Raw genomic sequence first — 6495 nt, forward strand, 5'->3', positions numbered from 1 at the left:
TCACTGATCTAATCTCTGGCTCTAGCTATCTATGGAAATTACTGACTTCGCTGAGCTACATTTTCCTTGTTTACAAGATTTTGGTGGTAGGGCTCACTTTATAAGCACTATAATCCACATAGATAGTTCTATCTTTTTTAATGTGTATTTTTATGGAATTTTTGTGCGTTTTAGACACAACATCTTAATCATCTTTATAATCCCTCCCCATCAGCAAAAAAATGGAATGCTTCACGAATTTGGCTGTCATCCTTGTTCAGGGGCCACAGTAATCTTCTATCATTCCAATTTTAGTAGATGTGCTGCTGAGGCGAGCACCCTCATAGTGAGGATTTAATGAGATAATGCACACAAACCTAAAGGTCTTACAAGAGTGCAAAGGTTGAAAAAATACTTATTGTTGCTTTCTTCTTTCTTTCTTTTTAACAAAGCTATCTCTCCAGCCCAGAACTAAGTGTTTATATGTTGGCCATTATTATTATTGAGGTGATTCCAAAAAATAGTTTCCTACAGTGTAGACCCAACAAAAAAAAAGGGATGCAAGTCTTTTTATCATAAATCATAATTATGACACAGATTATTTAATTACCATATTCTTTTGAAAATACTGTGATTATGAGTGAAGTATTAAAATTTCCTGTAAGAGAGAAAGAACATATGCCTTCTTGTTTTCCAGATCAAATCTCCAAAATAATGCTCCTTGTGTTATGTGAGTTCAGAACTCTTATCCGTGGTAAAGCCTTTCCTGGATCTATGATCACATTCCCCCTTCTCCCTCTCTACTGCATAAAGGCTTCTTGCTGGGTTTATTCTACTCTAATACTTAGTTCATTCTGTTACAGTCACTTACCATTATATTCGCCTCTATGCATTGAGAGTGCAGGATTTATGTTTTCTATGTAGAATATAGATCCAGAAAGCCTTAAGTGAATTTCTAAAACTGTCAGAACATATTGTTAATGCCTGGCAACATAATCTCTCTCTACACTATGTTATTGGGAGAATCCTTGATGTTACTACTTCCAGTGGAGCAATCACTGTTAAGGAAATGCACTAAAATTTACAGACTTTAAACATTCTTATTTTGTTTACATTTTGTGTGTGTGTATGTGTGTGCATGTGCTGTGCACAAGTGCACCCAAACATGCATTCATGAATGTCACGATGCATGTGGAGGTCAGAAGAAAACTGTAGGAATCATTTCTCTCCTTCCAACCATTTGGTTCCTGGGATGGAGCTCAAGTTATCAGGATTCATGACAAATCCTTTTACTCTCTGAGCCATCCCACCAGACCTCATACTTTTTAATATAAGTAATACATTTGGTGATTTTTTTCCCATAGTTGAGTACTTTGGGTATACCAAGAGCTAAATAGAGTTGTGTAGATTACAGAAACGACTTATAAAGTGAGAAATGTACCTAGCATTAAATAGCTGCTTGAGAGTGGAATATCTTGAATGCAATTCATTTATAAGCAAGATATGATTTACTATATGCAACAAAAAATAATTCTTAAACTGAACACAGTATTTGCAGAATAAACTGACACCCTTCAGGACTTGGACACTATGGCATGATCAGAAATGTCTGACAAGTGTGACAAGATATTATTCAATAGCTTTTAATTTTGGTAGCCTAGACTGTATTGATGAATGTGCATATGTGCACACTCTGAACCCTATGAAAAGCACACACAAGCTTCAGTTACTATGTGTTGACAGCATTAAAGACAACCAAACTAGCAGATTCTGCATGTTTGTGGTTTATTTGCTCTGTGGCACTGAGTATTGATTAATGACACAATAAATCTTTTTGAGTCTTACTTTCCACTGCCAACATAGCATCCTGGGATGGGAGCTCCAAGCCTGGGTAGAGATGAAGACATGCATGCCAAATAAGATAAGTTGGGCTGAGCTCATGAGTGATGAATAAATGCATTTGGGGGTGTTACCTGCTAACCTTAAACTGTGAAATTGTTCTTTCAAAGCCATCTTCAGAAACTTTCATTAGGCTGAATTACATTTATTTGATTTAGACCTTTCTACCATGACTATATGATGTTAGGAACAAAATTCAAAAGTTGATACTGTAATAGATGATACTATTTACTAGTCTAGGGCTATTAATTTCAACTTCATGATATCAAAGTGCATTTATAAAAGATCTTATTAAAAGTATGAATGAAGGTTTAGGAAGATACACTATTGTTACTGTCTGTCATTAGTTATGTGACTTTGTACTAAGTATCCTTTATGAAATGGGATTCTGTCATTATACGTTAATTGAGCATTGTTATAAGACATTTGGTACAGTGTCTTGTACATTGTAAAGGTTCAGTACATGGGGAAAAAGATCGTTTTCCTTTTTTAATAAAGGGCACAATTTCTTCCACTAAATTTGATTGTTTTAACTATTCATGAAATACGTCTTATATACCAACACTAAGCTAGGGGACAGATTATTACTTAATATATCAAATTATATAGTGTTTATGCAAGAGCATAAAGACGGATAATTGGGAGTTAAGAACAAAGTGTTTTAGATACAGTCTCAGTCCTCAAAGAACATAAACTTGAGAGCAATGATTCTTAACTAAAAGAGATATCATTTATCAAGGGTAATCACAATGTATGAAGATATCTATTGTTGTTACACTGGGGCCATGTTGTCTCAGTGGGTAGAGACTAGGGCTTTACTAAACACAATTACAAGAACAAGTCTCAACAGCCAAAAGCTATCATCTTACACTGCCAGTTATGCCTATATTGAGAAGGCCTGGGCTACAAGCAGGTACAAAGCATGTATGTGCAGAATCATACCAGAGTGTGCAGCCACAGTAACTATTGACAAAGAGACAAAGGATGTTAACCATCATCATCGTTATGGTTACTAACACAATAGAACTCTGTTATGTACTAATAAGCCTTAGCCCAACTAATCTCCTCTATAGCTCCATGATGTGGGGGTGTGAGTATTAAATCCATTCTGAAACTCAGGAAGCAGGGTCTCAGGAGCCTTATATTAATCACTAAGGTGGTAAATTACTGGGCTAGGGTTTGAACCCAGGAAATTGGTCTCAGAAGTCTATCATCTTAACTGCTATGCCTACTGTGAAAAGCCTGCTGGAAGCTCTCCCAGGAAAAGGAATTTTTGTGACATGACGTATCTAAAGATCTTGAGGAGTTTCACTCTGACTAAACTGCTACAGGGCTACAGTGGCCAACAAGGTAAGACTTGGAGTTTTCTAAAACACAGTCATTTTAAGTGAATCTTTTTTTTTTTAAATAATATTATAGTATTAACTAGATTTTTTTCAATGCTGGGAATTGATCTTAGGGTCTCACAAATACTAGGCAAGTACTTTATTACTGAGCTACATTCCCTGCCCAATAGATATTCTTTCAACAAGCTTTCAAATGCCTAATTATGAAATAAGTAGTGCCTGTGTCTATATGAAACACAGAAAATTTATAATTTTCTGTTAAACAAAATGGAATAGTGACTGGAAAGATGACTTAGCAGTTAAGACCACAAGGATAGACTGCTCTTGTCAGGACCCAAGTTCAGTTCCCTGTACTGGCATTGGCCTGTAACTCCACTTCTAGAGGATCCAACATCCTTTGTTGGAGTTTGTGGGCACCTGCACTCCCAAGTACATACCTCACATAGACACACATGCACACATAATTTAAAAATAAGGTAACTCATTTTAAAATGGAATAAAGCTGGACATGGTAGCTTACACCTTTAATCCTATCTCTCAGGAGACAGAGGCAAGCAGATCTCTGTGAGATTGAGGCCAGCCTGGTTTACATAGTTAGATCCAGACCAGCTGAGGCTACAGAGAGACCCTGTTTCAATAAATACATACATACAAAAATCATAAAATTAAATAGATAAAAAGGAACAAAATAAAGTTCCATGTTTCAAAGTTCCTTTCATATTCAGATAACATAATACAGTTTGTAAAAGGAGATAGCATAAGTTTTTCTGAACACAGAAAGGGGTAGTAACATGAGGGTGTGATAGCCCTCATTCTCATAAAAATCTGAGGACCAGACCATGTGAATAAAATCACCAATGACATAGATCTGGTTGTAGCAATAACATTTTTAATAGTTTTAAAGGAAAAGTTGAATTCAAATTGTTATATTCTTTATATTAGAGAGTCACATTATTGCTGCAACAGGGGAATAAAGTCAGTAGCTAAGGTGGAAATAATGCTGAATTGTACCTATTCCAACTTACCTCTGAAAATGCCTTGTACTTCCCATACAGTACAGCACCCCTACTGTAACAGTTTCCTCAGGATGCTGTGTCAAAGTCCTGCAGACTAGATTTTGGCAGGGCCATGTTAACTCAGAGATCACAAGGAAATGACCTTTCCTTGCCTTTGCCTTGGTCCCAGTGTCTCTCCATAACCCCCACTATCCCTTACTTGATAGATGCACCAGTCCAAACCCTATCTCCATCTTCACACAGCCTTCCCTCTCTGTATGTTTATTCTCCTCAAAAAGATGAGAGTTCCTGGATTCAAGGCCCAGGCTAACGCATTAGAATATCATAAGTAATTACATCTCCAGTGACACTCTTCCCAAATATGGCCATATATTGAGATTCCTGGGAGATATTGACTGGGGAGGGGCATATTCAACATAGTATACCTGGCATCATGTATATAATTCTGTATGGAAATAGGAATATTGCATGTGGGATGTGCATGCAGAAAAAACATGTTTTTCAAAATGAAGATTTCTAGCAGGACATCTTTAGACACTAAGATCAGAGGCAGCATAATGAAAAACTAAAATATTATTTTAGTAAAACCTGAACCAATTCATATTGAAGTATCTATTTATCACATGATAAGCAAAAATGCCATCTGTTTTTTGTCCTCTCTCATAATTAGTTCCATTTAGCTGAAATGACATTTGACATCTATTTCCCAAGGAGAAAAAGATGAATTATTGTAATTATTTTTACCTTTTTATGATTTAACCCATGTGTCTAAATGTTCCCATTAAAGGAAATATTATTATTTTAGATAGATAAGAATGTTGTAAAATTTATTTTTCAAATTTCTGAGTTTTTACCTGTTATTATTCATCACAATACAAAATTCTTTTGGCAAACTTAGGATTATCAGTATGAAAAAAACCCTGTGCTTATTGCATACCCTATCAGAGCCATTTGAAAAATTTGGATATTAATGTATATGACAGTTGTGCACATTCAGTTCATTACTTTATATACGTTGTGGTAGTGGAAGTATTAGAATAAGCTACATAGGAAAGCCAGGTGCCTAAACAATAAAAATAGTAGCACAAAACTGAAAGTCCAGTGAGATTAAGTGCTTCTTAAAAGACAAGGGAAGGCCCTCCAGAAATCTATTTTTCTGTAGCAAGAATATTGACAAGAATAGTAATATAATTTTGTTAACTCAGAAAGTTAGCCAAAGTCAAGACAAATAAATAACTCTTGATATTAACAGCAAAACTTCATGGGCTTTATTTCATTAGTATTTGGGGTGCTGGGGATCAAATCCAAGGCCTGACACATGGTAGGTAAGTGCTCTGACACTGCTTCACATCCCCATCCCCTTTGTGGCTTCTCACATGCCCTTTGAGGACTCTCTCCCATGTTTGGTTAGCCCTGAGAATCATCTGCTTCGTATTCATCATTTCTAGAAACCAGTGGCCTAGCAGTTGAGGCAGAATGGGTTGAGCTCACCTCACTCCAAAACTCGTGTGCCTGAGAATTGTCTGTTTCCCTTGCTTATGCTCATGGAAAAATCAATAGAAACTGTTTAATTTGCATCTGTCTGAGACACGAATGATAACTGCTACCAGAAACTGACCAAGAAACAAACAAAAGATCATTCAGAATAGTTCTATAAAAGGCACTGAGCAGCTCTGATATATTTTAGATGACCAGAAAGCCCTGCATGTACCCATCTCTGGGAATGGCCTAAGATCTGTCTAGTCCATCACCTTTAGGGAACCTTGAAGCTCTGCACAGGGAGGAAGAGAAAGATAAGTTGGAATTGTAAACTTAAGCTTTAGAGGGGAGGTGTGCCCCACCACACAGAATCACTTGGCAAAGGTTGAGAGACTTGTTCATCTGAGCAATCAACAAAAATTTTAACCAACATTAGTTAACCTTGAAGTTAATGAGAATTTAGTGCTTTATGAAAAAGAAGGCAAACTCTGAGTAGACCTGACAAGACTACAAATAAAAACCTCTTACAGAGTCAAAGAGATGGCTCTGAAGTTAAGAGCTTTTTCTGCTTTTGGAAAGGACTTGAGTTTAGTTCCTAGCACCTCTATGAGGAGGCTTATAAGTATCTTTAAAACCAGTTTCACAGGCTCCAACACCCTCATTTGGCCCCTACAGATACCTGCACTCACAGGAAAATACACACACACACACACACACACACACACACACACACACACACACAGAAGCATATTTAAAAAAATAGTTAAATATTAAGA

The 6495-nt window shown here is 36.5% G+C and overlaps 1 non-coding gene across 1 annotated transcript; it reads right to left on the minus strand.

Moving 5' to 3' along the window:
- Positions 1-215: 215 nt before the first annotated feature.
- LOC115070100 lies at positions 216-318 on the minus strand. Its single transcript, XR_003849299.1, has one exon. It is a non-coding gene; the product is annotated as a U6 spliceosomal RNA (small nuclear RNA).
- Positions 319-6495: the final 6177 nt, after the last annotated feature.

The sequence above is a fragment of the Nannospalax galili genome, unplaced genomic scaffold (assembly GCF_000622305.1).
Source record: "Nannospalax galili isolate Female #2095 unplaced genomic scaffold, S.galili_v1.0 scaffold114, whole genome shotgun sequence".
NCBI lineage: Eukaryota > Metazoa > Chordata > Mammalia > Rodentia > Spalacidae > Nannospalax > Nannospalax galili.